At 39.6% G+C, this 17,361-nt stretch overlaps 1 non-coding gene across 1 annotated transcript; it reads left to right on the top strand.

The window, feature by feature from the left end:
- Positions 1-11,008: 11,008 nt before the first annotated feature.
- Positions 11,009-11,111, top strand: LOC113902004. The gene has a single exon (XR_003513651.1). It is a non-coding gene; the product is annotated as a U6 spliceosomal RNA (small nuclear RNA).
- The last annotated feature ends 6,250 nt before the right edge of the window (positions 11,112-17,361 follow it).

The following is a 17,361-nucleotide window of genomic DNA, read 5'->3' as shown; positions in this document are numbered from 1 at the left end:
CTTCTTGGTCTACTCCTTTTGGAAGTGACTTTCCAAAGTGTACTTGCCACCTTGAAAGCCTTTCTTGGGTTCCACATTCCATCACTTCTGGTATTGTTGCTATGTCATCTTCTTACCTCTTAAAACCTTTGAGCCCATATGTCTTGAGGCCAAACCAGGCTTAAGTACCCAAACCACAAGTTGAGGATAGCTTACATTGCCCCGGGGCCAGGATCCAGCCTTTTCTTCCTGTTGTTGTTCAGTCCCTAAGTCATGTCCAACTCTTTGAGACTTCGTGGACTGCAGCATGCCAAGCTCCCCTATCGTTTACTATCTCTTGTAATTTGCTCAAACTCATGTCCACTGAGGTAGTGATGCCATCCAACTATCTCATCCTCTGCTGCCCTCTTCTCCTCCTGCCTTCAATCTTACCCAGCATCACGGTCTTTTCCAGTGAGTCAGCTCTTTCCATCAGGTGGCCAAAGTATCGTCCTATCTCCACCTCATTCTCCCTCTTCTACTTTTCCCAAGGAGACAGGATGGTCCTGAGGTTGCCTGAGTTTCCTCTGAAGGGTAGAGGCTGGCTAAGCCACATGCTGTTCTTGAATTACATACGACCACCTTGCCAATCGGGATAAGGGAACATGCATTTTTAATAATGGATGCCCAGGTATGAACTATGCCCTTTCTTCCTTATTTAAATAAAATGACCTTTTCTGTAGCCAGGTAGGTAGTCGTCTTTCCCTGACTCCATCACCAATGGCTGACACAAGATCACTGCCATCCTGCAGGGGGGGCCACCTTCCCACCTCTGCTCCCCTAAGGACCCCAGCCATGGACATTTTAGCCACCTTCTCTCTCATTTCAAATGTGCCCCAGAGTCTCTTGTCAAGCAGATTCATGAATCTGAAACATCTCATGCTCTGCTTTGGCTTCACCATCCTTAACAATCAGATGTGTGGCACTGGTAAATTCAGACAAGGGCAGAGAAATGAGACCACGTACACAAGGAAACAGGGTATTTTGCATGCAGGTGATCCCCGACAGTATTAAAACCTGAATGTGTTTTCTTAGCTCCCCATTGAAAGGATGGGAGTCTTTCTTTTCTATTTTTTTTAATGGCCTTGATGAAAGACCTATAAAGTTGAGTTGAATGGCTGGAAGATAATAACTCCGGTGGTAAAGTTCCGCCTTGTCTCTGACCCTGCCCTGGCAGTAATCCTGGCTTTGGGGTCTGAAATTTCCTAAAGATGCATTAGTGTCGTATACACATGTGCTCTTGTATGCTCATAATCCCTTTCACTAGCTTCTTAGCTGCATGCTTTGTATTTAAATTTTCCTTCTGACCAAGTAAATCCCTTTGGATGAAGTGACAGGATCTTTTCAGCACCCATGGCTGGTGACAGCTGGTGGGGAGATTCTGAAAGCCTGCAAAGTATTCCTTCTTGCTTCCTTCAAGACCAGTGCCAGCCACCAGCTGAGAGATTTGTTAGCGCTCCCTTCAGGCATCCGTCAGCTGAAGAGGTGCACAGTCAATGCTAAAGAAGCATAATAGATATCAATGTAAAAGACAATATCGGTGCTTCTGGCTTAACCGTGTCTTTAATTAGGTACTTATTTATTATATGTGAACATGAAACCTTTTCATTAATTCCTGTGTAACCCTTTATTAATACTGTATGAAGCATACACTGGCGTGTCAAAATGCAGTGAAAACTGGGCTTTGAAAGCAATCATTGCTGATAACCTTTAAAAGAACAGCTCCCAGGGCCAGATGCATGCTGTTTCCCCCTCCTTCGGTGAAGTTTCCTTGTGAATATCTGACTTGTAGTACAAGCCGTCGTTCTCTGTGAAAATCGAAGGATGTCCTTTTGAGGGGAGAGGGGGGCTCCTCTCTGGCAAGTGGTCATTGTTAGATTAAGCAATGAGGTAATGAGAAAGACCCTAAGTAAGAAACTAAATTTTTAATTCATGAGGGTGTTAGCAGTAGGTTGGTCCTTATGTGGAATTACTTGGGTTCAAAGACTTACCTAACCAAATGTCCTTTCTCTATTTGCTGGAAAACCGAAACAAAATAATGCTTTCAGGGTAACAAAGGTGATTAACCCCTTAAGAGCAACATTCAGGTGTTGTGAAATTTTTCTGTAAATTTATATCCCTAACCTACATAACCAGCTTTCTAGAAATTACAAATTTGCTTACCTATAAAGTGAAAATAAAATGCAAGCTAAAATGTCACTTCAAAAGATACCTGGTTATAGATTCACTTTTACATAGTCCCCCGTCGTTTTTGCCTTGATTATTCTAACTACAAGAGAAAGTTGAGAGAATGTCTCATTGTTTACACCCACTTATAAATATTCCTGGCAATCAGAATCTGAGAGACGAGGAAAACTGGTTGTTGTGCATCCCTTCAGTTGTCTTGTATTTGTGCACAAAAATCAGAGCAGTGGTCATCCCAGAATGTTGAGACGTTCATATACATCATCAAGTATTTTGACAATGCAAAATTAATGGCAGATTTCATCATCACTATTCTGGTTTGGCAACTTATAAAAACCTAAACTTCTTCCCATATCATAGAAATGTATGTGCTTTGCATCTTCTAGTATTTCTCAAATTCCTTTCCTGATTATTTTTTAAATTGACAGAATTTTCTACTAAGTGAATGCGTGCCATGGTTTTGTTTTACAAAAGCTGTTGTACTTGAAAATGTACCTAAGTTAGAGATGAGAAAATTACTACGAAAATAAAGTGATCATCATCTTATTTTACATTAGGATTTGGGGTTACTAACAGTGTATCAGCAGCAAAACAGATTCTGTGACTTTTAATAAGAAAGAATGACACACTGTAGAATTTGAAAATCTGTGTTTTCTTTTTGTCCTTCTGCATTTAACATGCCATGTTTCCTTAAGGAAGGGAAGGCTGCTGGACAGAGTGGAGGAAAAAGGATTGGAGACTTTTAGTTATATATACATTATTGCCAAACCCCAAACACAGGCACTTTGCAAAACATCAAATGATGCCTTTTCTTGTGAGAAAAATTGCTAAACTCTATCATCCTAGTGTGCTACAAGGATATTAAATAAGCTGTTGAAAGAATAAAATTTCTCTTATAAACAATAAAAGCAACCAACCCGCCAAGAATAAAATTGAAATCTGAGTTTGTGGTATTGTTGTTTGAACCAAAAACGCACATGGCTTTTCAAATATTCAAGTACCGACGACACCATTTTTGTGTGTGTGTGCCTGATGAATTATTAATTCAGGGCTTGCACCAGGTTCACCAGCTATTCCTGAATCCTTATTAGTAAGTTGCAACTTGATGTATCACAAGGAAGGTGAAGGGCATTCCTAATAAGACTGTAATCTATCCATCGGTGAACATACATTGATATCTGCTTCTTGATCTACTTCCTCTCACATTGGGTAAATTCCTTTGAATGGGCTTTGTGTTTTTATGTAAGAAATTGCTTGGGTTTTGTTCTGTTTTGTCCTGGTTGCTGTTAGGGACAGCATACACATGTGTGCATGTGTATGTTTTAATGGGCTGTTTTACATGCTCTGATTTTTTTGGTATATCTTTGCACCAAATATTCCAATGCAAGTATACACACGCATATATGGACTGGCCTACCTGTATATGTGGCGTCTGTTTACATTTTCTGTCATGTAGTCATTAAGCACACAACGTGGCCTTAAAGGATGTCAGAACTGACAGCCCCGGCATGATGGATGATGTTGTGCTAGACTGATTCTTACCAGGTGTGGTGTGATGGGAATTCAGATGCTCTTCAGAGCTCTTATTTGTGTTAGTAAAGTTTTGCTTTTCTGTAAGTTTTTTCTTTTTTTTTTGAGGGGGAGGGCTTCTGCACTTGTAGTCATAAACCTTTGTAAGATCTATCAAATACTTGAAGTAAAAAACAATATGGAGGTTCCTTCCGATATGTGTGTATGATGTACGTGATCTATTTTTAGATCACCTCCTCTTCAACAAACATCTAAGTAGCCTCAAGTTATCAGGAGAGATATTTTCAAAGATTTAATATTGCTGATTCTGTTGCTGCTAATCTCTGGGTAATATGAATGGCCCCACTGACCCGCTTAACTGGGCAGGAGTGATTACCACCTGCCCAGATCCATGAAAACATCAAGCCAAAGTTAGAATTTCATTAAACATTAACTAAACTTTTACTTAAGTATTTTGGGTCAGCTACAAGTTTGAAGGGAGAAAGGCAACATTCTCTGGCCTGTCTGTATACAATGGCTGGTCTCTGAACAAAATCTGAAAGCTCACGTTGGTCCCTTCTAGCCATCAACACAAAAGCATGGGGCTGTGCCCAACCGCCGTGAGCGTGCCCTTGCCAAGCTAAGCATGTGGCTAAGTGACACTCTGTACCCACGGCAAACCCCAGCATCAACCAGGGACACTGCTGCCTCAGTGAAGCTTGTTTGTTTTCCATAATTGAATTCAGTGTCTTCTGATCAAAAAGAACTTGTCCTTCCTTTTGACCACTTAAGATGGGGATGGCAGAACTAATTGGCTGAATTTAAGGTCTGCAGAATTTGACAAAACTGGATGATCTGCCTCAGGGTGTTGCCAAATATCACCTGTCATCAACAGAGGGAAGCTGGTAACTTAAGTAATCAGTGGACCTGAGCCATAAGAGTTCTAACTTCACCCAAGTGTTTACTGATCTTCCCAAATAATACTGGGTTAACTCAGCCTTTGTGTACAGATGGTCTCAAAAGCTTGTCCTGACATCTGCTATGAACCATGTTTCTCACCAAATTTCCAAAGAAAATTATAACACAAAACAACTAACCCAGTGTCTAAGATCTTTACGGCCTTGATGAATCTTCAGTGTTTCTTATACATATGTGAAAGTGAAAGTCACTGAGCAGTGTCCAATTCTTTGCACCCCCATGGACTGCAGTCCACCAGGCTCCTCTGTCCTATTAGGGAAGCTTATATACATATATGAATATATAATGTATTCTTGCCTGGAGAGTTCCATGCACAGAGAAGCCTGTTGGGCTACAGTCCATGGGGTTGCAAAGAGTTGGACATGACTGAGCTCTGCATAGCAGTCTTTCATTTCCCAAATATCTAATGAGAACCTATAATATTCTGAATTTGTGGTACAGAGGTTGGGGCTTGGTCCTAATTGATAGGTGTTTATCTGGAACTTGCTAGAAATCCACCCTCCATAGTGCCAGGGAAAGGTGTTCATAGAGAGGTGTCTCATTGGTGGCAAACCTCTACCACTCACCTGGAGAAGGTGCTAGAAAGCTGCAAGCGATTGGGTGGCCCTGGCAGCCATGTGGTTCAGGGGCCCTGAGGGGAGAGGCTGTGCCTACTGTGGGACCCAGGCCCTTGGGAAGTCAAGAGCCTTCAGGAGCCCACCTACAAGTCCACTGGAACCAAAAATCAGAACCACTTCTCCTGCAGTCTCTCTCCAGCACCCTCTGCTGAAAATGAAACTGAACATGGAACTAGCTGAGAGCAGGTACTTAGAGGGCACAGATCCATCTTCATAAACCAGGCAGTTAAGGGAGAATTTAGAGCTGGGAGCATCACATAGGTAACTGGCCCACACAACGAAAGCACATCACCTTGCAGGCCTACTCCTCAGGGGCTTCTCCTTTGAGTGTTTGGTCTTAGGTTTTTCCTAGCGGTTACTCGTAAGATTGGGCTTCTCTGGTGGCTCAGCAGTAAAGAATCCACCTGCAATGCAGGAGATGCATGTTTAATCCCTGGGTCGAGAAGATTCCCCCAGAGAAGGAAACGGCAACCCACTCCAGTATTCCTGCCTGGAGAATTCCATGGACAGAGGAACCTGGTGGGCTCCAGTCCATGGGCTCTAGTCCAAGAGCTAGAGACGACTTGGCAAGTAAACCATCATTTGTAAGACTACACACACACCTCAGAGATATTGCAGGTTCTGTTGCAGAGTACTGCAGTAAAGCAAATATCACAGAAAAGCAAGTCACATGAATTTTTTGGTTTCCCAATGTATATAAACATGTTTACCCCCACACTATAGTCTATTAAGTGTGCAATAGCATTATGTCTAAAAGAGCACAGGCCTAATTTAAAAATGCTTATTTTTTAATGCAATAATAATTACAATCCTAACATCAAAAATCATTGACCACCATAACAAATATAACAAAGTTAAAAAGTGTGAAACATTATAAGAATTACCGAAATGTGACGCAGAGACACAAAGTGAGCAAATGCTGTTGGGAAAATGGCACATGAGTTGCCACAAACCGTGAATTTGTGAAAAATGCAATATCTGCAAAATGCAATAAAAAAGGTGTTCCTCTATGCTAATATTTTCAATTCGTGATCAACTGATTTGAAGCATTATCTACTAATGCTTTACTATGAAAAATAACAAATGTGCTCCACTTTATCATCTCAGTGTTTCTTAGCCATGACTGCAGTGACCTATAAAACTTTAAATAATATTTGAGCTTTATTTCCACTTGTCATCTTTGGACAGTATTTTCTGACTCCTTAACTTCCAGAGAAATACCAGTGACTTTAGGCTCTCTTCTTTTGATCTCTTCCTCATTAGTACATCCAATGGAGTTCTCAGATTCAATGCTACTTCTAAATTCCTACTACTACATTCTTTCAAAAAAAATATTGTTATAGTTAAGTGCTCTGTGCTTTGTCTAGTAATTGGCACTGAAAACTGCACCCAATGAACTGCACTGTCAATGTTATGATTATGTGGTATTCACTGGAATATTATTTATTGGTTCCTGGAGATGTAAATCTAAAGCTAAGAACAAAAAAGAAATGTACTCTTCTTGCACTCATATAGCCAATAAGACTTGGAGTTTTCTCAAACCTCCTCCAAGTTACAGTGAGTGATAGAGTTGGATGTCTCAAATCTAATTCTAATGCATTGAACACAATGCTATGTAGTAAACTATTATTTTTACTTTTGGTTCTTGATAGATTTTTTTTATGTGAGTCTATTTCTGTTTCATTATATTCTTTTTTTTTTTCAGATTTCATAAATAAATGTTAACATACAATACTTGTGGAGAAGGAAATGGAAACCCACTCCAGGATTCTTGCCTGGAGAATCCCATGGCAGAGAAGCCTGGCGGGCTACAGTCCATGGGGTCACAGAGAGTTGGACATGACTAAGCAACAAACACACACACAATCTGCCTTTTTCTACCTGACTTATTTTACTAAGCAAAATACCCTCCAGGTTCATTCACATCGTTGCAAAGGGCAGATTTCATTCTTTTCTCATGGCTGAGTAATATTTGATTGCATATTTATATACCACATTTTCTTTATGCACTTGGCTGTGGGTCGAGAATTAGGTGGCTTCCATACCTTGGCTATTGTAAATAAAGCTGAATGAACATTGGGGTGCATAAAATTTTTTGAATAAGTATTTTGCTTTGTTTTGTTTCAGATATATACCCAGGACCGGAATGACTATCATCATAATCTACAAATAACAAATGTTGGCCAGGATATGTAGAGAAAACAACTCTTGTACATTGTTAGAGGCAATGTAAATTGGTGTAAGCCACAATGGAAAACAGTAAGGGGGTTCCTCCAAAAAAAACTTGATGTATTTTTTATTACAAACACAGAAGATGATTAGATGTTAGTCATAGAAAAGTAATTTATGTTCAGAGCATTGTCAGGTGGTCTTGAGACGCTCATGTGCTCCTATATGCATCCATTCACACTACTGTCTGTGCTTACAGAAATACACTCATGTGTTTAGTTTGGGTTTATTATTTTTTAGGGAAAAAAGGACTACACTATGCATATTTTTAAAGCTTTTTATTTTGTAATTGCTTTTTGATGGATGGAGAGATCCAAAGATATCACAAAGAGGTCTGGCAAGCCTTTTACAAGAATCTGCCCATAATACAGGAGATCCAGTTTCCATCCCTGGGTTGGGATGATTTCCTGGAGGAGGAAATGGCTAATCCACTCTAGTATTCTTGCCTGGGAAATCCTATGGACAGCCCATGGGGTCACAATAGAGTCAGACATGACTTAGTAACTAAACAACAACAAAATACATGTTTAAGTTCTACCCTTTACCAGTGCCAGTGAATGTGATTTTATCTGATAAAGGGTTTTTGCAGATGTGTGCTGTGCTATGCTTAGTCGTTCAGGCGTGCCCAACTCTTTGTGATCCCACAGACTGTAGCCCATCAGGCTCTTCTGTCCATGGGGATTCTCCAGGCAAGAATACTGGAGTGGGTTGCCATGGCTTTCTCCAGGAGATCTTCCCAACCCAAGGATCAAACACAGGTCTCCCGCATTGCAGGTGGATTCTTTACGTCTGAACCATTTTGCAGGTATAAGCAACTTAAAATGAGTTCATAAGGGTGGGCTCTAATTCAACAGATGGTATCCTTTTAAGAGGGACATTTCATGTAAGACAGAGACACACAGGGAGATGCTATGTGAAAACAGAGGTGAAAATTACAGTTCACTCTCATCATTACTTTTGATTCTTACTGGACCAAGAATAAAACTATTCACTGTCACCCAAGGAAAGAGCAGTGTTCACTTGGAAAATAGCACTAGATAACTTTATATATTTGTCACTACTTGTTCTCAAATTCTGTACCTCTATTCTCTTAGTTGATTGTGTGTATAAAGTGGGTTTCAGTGAACTTCTGGGTCTGACTCCCCAGGAGAGGAATAGAATGGTATTGAAGTAAAGAAAATGGTTTTGAAAGTGACAATGATACTCATCAAATACTAACTATGTACCTGCATTTCTCAGCTGCCCTGGGAATCCACATGACTACTTTTCTGGCCAGTGGGCTGTGAGCACAAGTGTCATGTGTCACTCACAGGTGTTTATAAACTGGCAAGGCACTCCCAAGATGACTCTTCTGCCATGGTAACTGAGGAGGCTTCTTTTTCAAGCTTAACATGTTCAGCCTACATCTCTGAACGAGTAACTCTACTTGTACCAGACAAGCAGAATAAAAAAGTGGAAAAAAAATTGTGAAATGGTTTTAACTTTAGCAAGACCAAGTCCATCCTGACAAATAAGAATACAATGAGTAACTATTCAAAAAGGAAAGCATGCACAATTACATCTTTACCTATGAAGGTGAAGACTCCTAGGCATACAAATAACTAATAGAGTAAAACAGTAAGTTTCAAAAAGCAAAGCCAAGAAAGTATGAGCATTACTAAGAGGGGAAAGGGCAGGTATGATGAATTGGGAGATTGGCATTGACATGTATACACTACTGATACTGTGTATACAACAGGTTAACTAATAAGAACCTACTGTATAGACAGGGAACTCCACTCAGTGCTCTATGGTGGCCTAAATGTGAAGGAAATCCGAGAGAGGGGATCTATGTATGTGTGCGGCTGATTCACTTTACTGTACAGTAGAAACTAACACAACATTGTGAAACAACTATACCCCAATAAAAATGCCAAAAAATATTTTTTTAAAAAAGAAAAACAAAACAAAACAAAACAAAATTTAACCCAATAGGAAATCAGGGAAGGCTTCACGGAGTAGCAAACATCTAAATTAAATTTCAAAACTTAAAATTATGTGTTGTTTCACACTTGAGATCTCAGAGGCCCAGAATTGCTCCAATCATTCCAATCATGCAAACAGCAACATAAAGACTAATCCTTATACTCTCTGAAATAGTACTTGAAAAAAATTATGTTAAGAATTTATTCGTTTAACTTGTTTTGATCGCACAGATATCAGAACTGACCCTCTGCAATTCTTAAGTTTGGTACGAAATGAAAGGAAACAGCTATGTGAATAAGCTCCTTAAAGTGAGGGCAAAGCACAGTCCTCCTCTTGACCATAGGTGATTTCTCTCAGGATCTCTTAGAGTCAGATTTTCTAACAGAACATATCAACTCCATCACTAAAGTATCCAAAAAAAATTAATAAATATATTTACATAGGATATGGGCTTCCCTGGTGGCTCATATGGTAAAGAATCTGCCTGCAATGCAGGAGACCTACGTTCGATCCCTGGCTTGGGAAGATTCCCTGAAGAAGGAAATGGAAAATCCACTCCGGTATTCCATGGACAGAGGAGCCTGGTGGGCAAAGAGTTGGATACGACTGAGCAACTTTCACTTCACTTTCATTTCACAAGGATATAAATATATAAGAGCCATTCATCAGGAAACTGAGATCATCTCTTCTAAAAACAGCATTTCTGCTTTTATTGGTCATTTATTATTTCCCTTGAGAAATTTTCTAAAAGGCTCATATAAAGACTCTATATTCAGTTTCAATAAAATAAAATAAAGTCCAGCTTTTGGAACTGGATCCAGTCCATGAAATAGCTCCAATACTTTTTCCTCTCCTATATAATTGTCATTTTGTCATAATTGTCTTAGAGGATGTGTTTTATTCGTTCAACAAAAAAGACTATTCTGTGAATGAGAGAAATTGGCAGCAGCTTTTGGTATTAACTACCTGTGTCAGTACAAAATTTCCCTGCTAACATTTCTGAAAAGGTTTCACATGTATTTTTGACAGCATCTTAAAATATTTAAGATTTATATATTTTAGTTGTACCACAAGATTCGACATATTTTAAAATAATATATATGTTTGTAATACTAATATATAAAATACCTTAGAAATATATTTAGAAACCTAATAACCTTACAGAGTAAGTAGATCCAGGTCTCACATTCCCAGGATAGACTTGAGAAATTGCTGGGCTCTCTGCAGACTTGGTGGATCCAGGGGCATGTGTGACTGTCTACAGGTGGGACCACAGGGAAAGTCCATTTAGGTTATACTACACAAAAGACACTTCCCTGAGGGAAAAGAAGAATCAAATACAGTCCATTCTCTGTTTACCAAGCTTTATATTTTGCTTAGGCTGGATTAGGTGGGAGGAAGGGACACTTTATTCTACACAGAGAACTAGAGGCTCACAAAGCCACCAGCCCCAAATATGAGTCCTTCTAAGGATATAACCATTGAATTGAAAGGGAATTATTCAGTTCTTGCTTTGGCAGCACATATACTAAAATTGGAATGATACAGAGAAGATTAGCATGGCCCCTGTGCAAGGATGATACACAAATTCTTGAAGCATTCCATATTTTTGACATTTCTCCAAAGAAGACATACAGATGGCTAACAAACACATGAAAAGATGCTCAACATCACTCATTATCAGGGAAATGCAAATCAAAACCACAATGAGGTACCATCTCACGCCGGTCAGAATGGCTGCTATCAGAAAGTCTACAAACAATAAATGCTGAAGAAGGTGCGGATAAAAAGGAACCCTCTTATACTGCTAGTGGGAATGCAAACTAGTAAAGCCACTATGGAGAACAGTGTGGAGATTCCTTTAAAGACTGGAAATAGAACTGCCATATGACCCAGCAATCCCAGGGCTGGGCATACACACCAAGGAAACCAGAATTGAAAGAGACATGTGTACCCCAATGTTCATCACAGCACTGTTTACAATAGCTAGAACATGGAAGCAACCTAGATGTCCATTGGCAGACGAATGGGTAAGAAAGCTGTGGTATATATACACAATGGAATATTACTCAGCTATTAAAAAGAATGCATTTGAATCAGTTCTAATGAGGTGGATGCAACTGGAGCCTATTATACAAAGGGAAGTAAGCCAGAGAGAAAAACACCAATATAGTATATTAACACATATATATGGAATTTAGAAAGATAGTTATGATGACCCTATATGCAAGACAGCAAAAGAGATACATATGTAAAGAGCAGACTTTTGGACTCTGTGGGAGAATGGGATGATTTGAGAGAACAGCATTGAAACATGTATATTACCATATGTGAAACAGATCTCCAGTCCAGGTTCGATGCATGAGACAGGGTGCTCAGGGTCAGAGCACTGGGATGACCCTGAGGGATGGCATGGGGAGGGAGGTGGGATGGAGGGTCAGGATGGGGGACACATGTACACCCATGGCTGACTGATGTAAATGTATGGCAAAAACCACTATAATATTGTAATTAGCCTCCATTAAAATAAATTAATTAATTTTAAAAATTCATGAAATTGATGCATAGGAGAAGTGTAATTATATTCAGTGAGTTTTACGCCTTTGCTTTGTTTGGAAGATGATAGATATACTAATTTATATTGAATTATAATAAATAAAAATAACATGTTTAATTTCTAGATGTGGACATTCACTAAAATAACAGTAATAATCTATAAAAAGCGGTATGCATAATATATACCTCTTCACATACACAAAAAATTATTAACTATAAAGTAAAATTATTTTAAACAGAAAAAGTAAAAATACTGTAAAAGAAATAAAACCCAATTGTTGCATACTTTGTAGCTTAGTCATACACAATATTTGCAAAAATTGCAGAATTACTTGATATTAGTCTAATTACAAGCAACATACTAGGAAGTCATTGAATCATATCTAAGTATAAACATCAAGGAGATACAGTATGAAAAATAAAGGAACAAACTATATTTAAAATATGGATATAAAGACAGTAAGAAATTCCTAAAAGTGTTGAAGATCACTGCTTCTGAGAATTAGGGGGAAGACAGGACAAGTAGATGATAAGTTTTCACTGAAAGACTTACAGAAATATTTTTACATTGGTGAACTGAAACAAATCAAATTAAATTTTTAAAGAAATAAAAATCTTTATCCAAGAAAGATTTTTTAAAAGGCATGGATAATTAGCTCAGGCAATTAAGGGCTTCAATCCCCGGAGGAGGAAATGGCAACCCTCTCCAGTATTCTTGCCTAGAAAATTCTATGGACAGACGGGCCTGGCAGGCTACAGTCCATCGGGTTGCAGAGAGTTGGACACAACTGAGCAACCAACACTTTCACTTTTCAGACAATTAAAAACATCAAAGGTGAACAAAATTTCTTATTAGATCTTTGTGTAAGCAATGGCAGAGCTTCACTGGGGACTGTTGCAATGCTTTCAATAAAAGAAAACAAGAACACCTTATTGATTTGAACTTAACTTCTCTCCTTTTAGATCAACAGACTTTTCTTCAAACTAGAAATGCTAGAGAAATAGTCATTTGCATCCTGTGAAAAGAAAAAGTCAAAGTCATTCAGTCGTGTCCAACTCTTTGTGACCACTAGGCTCCTCTGTCCATGGAATTCTCCAGGTAAGAATACGCCATTCCCTTCTCCAGGGGATCTTCCCAACCCAGGGATCAAACCTGGGTCTCCTGCATTGCAGGCAGACTCTTTACCTTCTGAGCCACCAAGGAAACCCCTTGTGAGAAGAAAGAAGACTTGCTAACTTCTTCCCAGAATAACTGACAAGCCTTTTCAAGAAAAATCCTTCAAAACTTGTAGGAGGCTGCATTTCAAGATTCTCAAAGAGAAAAATAAAGTATGTGTTAGAAATTTTAGTATGTTTGATAGATTCTTCCTCAAATTTTAAGTAGATAATGTATGAATATTTTAAAATACATACGGACCACAAGTAAGTTGCATAGATTGCTTAAGGAAAAAGTCATTTTTTCCCAATTGCATGAACAAAGACTGAAAGCTTTCTCTATATCACAGATTTTGAATTCTGCAACACATTTCCAACAAAAGTCTATCATGATACGCTTACATGTATGTGATTCAGGCAAGTGGAAAAACCCGGTGGGACGGCTTACTCATGATCCAAAAACATCCACAAGGACTTCTGCCTAGGTTGCACTGGCCAGGTATCAACACTTACTGGCTGTCCACCAAACAGCACAATGCTAGATACTAATGGACTAGTAACGAGCAAACTCAGACAAGCTCTCCCATTCATAAGGTTATAATTTACAGATGAAGGCAGATGGCTAAATTATAACAAATTGTGACAGATTTTATGACACCAATATATAAGGTAGGATGAAGAAATTAAGTAGAATATTACTCAGCCATAAGGAATGAAATAGTGCCATTTGAAGAGACATGAATGGACCTAGAGACGGTCACACTGAGTAAAGTCAGTCAGAAAGAGAAAAACGAATATTGTATACTAACGCTTATATGTGAAATCTAGAAAAAATGTATAGATGAACTTACTTACAAAGCAAAACATAGAGACACAGATGTACAGGACAAATAGATGGATGCCAAGTGGGGACGGAGGGGAGGGATGAATTGGGAAATTGGGATTGACATATATACACTGTTGATACTATGTATAAAATTAATAATTAAGGAAAACCTACTGTATAGCACAGGGAACGCTACTCAGTACTCTGTGGTGCCTTAAATGGGAAGGACCTATTTTTTTAAAAAAGATATCTTCCCAGCACAAGGATTGAATCCAGGCCTCTTGCATTGGCAGGTGGATTCTTTACCATCTAAGCCATCAGGGACGCCCTCAATTAAATCAGTCTACAGGTATTCAGGGGTGTTCTTCTTTCTCATTGGTTTTTGGTATGTGCAGTATTTATGCTATATTTGTACCCATGATCTGGACAGTTTTTTGAAAACAAATTCAATAATTTAGGGGAATTTTTTTTTCAATGCTTCAGAATCAATTATGTAGTGTAAAAATTACCCGTTTCTACTTTTTATTTCTCTGCTTTTGTGAGTCACTACAAGTCAGAATAGCCTTAGCGTCACAATATATGATTTCTACTAATTCTCAAAATATCTCTGATGATTGAGTGTGTTTTGAAAGAAAAACCCTACCCATTGTCAATCTCTGGTAGAGAACAGAAATGGCAATGCAAAAAATTTTTTTTCTTAATACATATATTTAAGTATAGTTGACTTAACAATGTTTCAGGTACACAGCAAGGTGACTTAGTTATACATATACACATATATTATTTTTGAGACTATTTCCCATTATAGGTTATTATAAGTTATTGACTATAGTGATGAATAAAGAAACAAGTCAAGCCCCTGCCTCCCCACTCACTCTCCAAACACATTCCACCTCTTGTATTTACAGCTAGGTTTCTACGTGGGAGCCTAGGAGCCACAGAAATTATTAGCATCAATTGAGTCTCTTGTTTGCCAGGCACAGTGCTAAGTCCTACAAAGTTTAGGGCATTTTTAATTGTCCCCAACCTGCTCCTCACCATCTATATTAGCAGCTCCAACTCAAGCCAGTTCAACTCAAGAGATGCCCCTAGATTCCTGCCTTTTCTCTCTATATCCTGGTGATGCTGCCTTCCTCCTCTACCTGGCAACCTCTCACCTGGACACATAACAAGCTTCCTGTCTGAGCGTCCTCCCCGACTGTAGCCAGTTCCTCACTCCCTCTGCCTTTTACATTCTCAGTAAAGTTATTCTCAAAAAAAAAAAAAAAAAAAATCACGTATCACTGACCTGATTTTAAAATGTTGATTATTTCTGATTAGTTTGGATAAAAATTCAAAGTCCTTGGCTGAACAGTCCTTGCTTCAGCCACACTTAGGCACACTCACTCTCAACCCTCTCCCACCCCACAGACCCTCCACCATACTCTAGGTCTTAATTGTCCCCCGAACCCCTCAGGTCCCTTGTCTCTGCTTCTACTTAAAGTGCCCTCTGTACCTTCATCTTCTCCCAAACGCCGGCCCATACTTTAAAACCCATATCAAATGTCACTTTTTAAAATATAAATTTATTTAATTGGAGGCTAACTACTTTACAATTTTTGCCATACAACATGAATCAGTCATGGGTCTGCATGTGTCCCCCATCCTGAACCCCCTTCCCACCTCCCTCCCCATCCCATCCCTCAGGGTCATCCCAGTGCACCAGCCCCGAGCACCCTGTCTCATGCATTGAACCTGGACTGGCGATCTGTTTCATATATGATAATATACATGTATCAATGCTATTCTCTCAAATCATCCCACCCTTGCCTTCTCCCACAGAGTCCAAAAGACTGTTCTATACATCTGTGTCTTTTTTGCTGTCTCGCGTATAGGATCATCGTTACTATCTTTCTAAATTCCATATATATGCGTTAGTATACTGTATGGGTGTTTTTCTCTCTGGCTCACTTCACTCTATATAATAGGCTCCAGTTTCATCCACCTCATTAGAACTGATTCAAATATATTCTTTTTAATGGCTGAGTAATATTCCATTGTGTATATGTACCACAGCTTTCTTATCCATTCATGGGCTGATGGACATCTAGGTTGTTTCCATGTCCTGGCTGTTCTAAACATTGCTGCAATGTCACCTTTTTAACGGAACTTCTCTCCCATCCCCAGGCACAATTACCTCCTATCTCTGTAATGGTACTCATCACAGTGCATTCTCATTTGCCTTTAAAATCACTCAAGTTGTTTCTCAAAGCAGGGACACAGGCTCTGCCCCACCCCAACCACTTTCCAGGCACCTAGAAGTGTCATGTTCAATCTTGGATTAATTTGCTAGGGCTGCTGTAGCAAAGGACCACAGACTGGGTGACTTGAGCAATGGAAATCTATCCTCCCAGGGCTCTGGGGTCTGGACGCCTGAGCTCAAGGTGTCAGAAGGCTGGTTTCTCCTGAGGGCTGTGACAGAAGGATCCATCCAGGCTTCTCTCCTTGAGTCGTAGGTGGTCATCTTCTCCCTGTGCCCCTTCACATTGTCTCCCTGCTGCATGTGTCCCCTTGTGTTCAAATTTCCCCTTTTTGTAAGGACACTGATCCTATTAATATTAGATTGGACACTCACTTTATTCACCATTATCGCATTTTATCTGATTACATCTCAGTTCAGTTCAGTTCAGTCGCTCAGTCATGTCCGACTCTTTGCGACCGCATGAATCACAGCACGCCAGGCCTCCCTGTCCATCACCAACTTTACCCAAACTCATGTCCATCGAGTCGGTGATGCCATCCAGCCATCTCATCCTCTGTCGTCCCCTTCTCCTGCCCCCAATCCCTCCCAGCATCAGGGTCTTTTCCAATGAGTCAACTCTTTGCATGAGGTGGCCAAAGTATTGGAGTTACAACTTCAACATCAGTCCTTCCCAGGACTGATCTCCTTTAGGATGGACTGGTTGGATCTCCTTGCAGTCCAAGGGACTCTCAAGAGTCTTCTCCAACACCACACTTCAAAAGCATCAATTCTTCGGTGCTCAGCTTTCTTCACAGTCCAACTCTCGCATCTATACATGACCACTGGAAAAACCATAGCCTTCACTAGATGGACCTTTGTTGGCAAAGTAATGTCTCCCCTTTTTAAAATGCTATCTAGGTAGGTCATAACTTTCCTTTCAAGGAGTAAGCATACACAGACCCTATTTTCAAATAAGTTCACATTTTGTCCTGGGGGTTCAACATGTGCATTTGTGGAGGCACATTTCAATCCATGACAAATGCACGGTGTTTGTGAAGGACTGAACAATGAAAGGAGAAATGAATGAAGTACTGTCGCTCTGT

The sequence above is a fragment of the Bos indicus x Bos taurus genome, chromosome 11 (assembly GCF_003369695.1).
Source record: "Bos indicus x Bos taurus breed Angus x Brahman F1 hybrid chromosome 11, Bos_hybrid_MaternalHap_v2.0, whole genome shotgun sequence".
Classification (NCBI taxonomy): Eukaryota; Metazoa; Chordata; class Mammalia; order Artiodactyla; family Bovidae; genus Bos; species Bos indicus x Bos taurus.
This window is presented reverse-complemented; position numbering and strand designations above follow the sequence as displayed.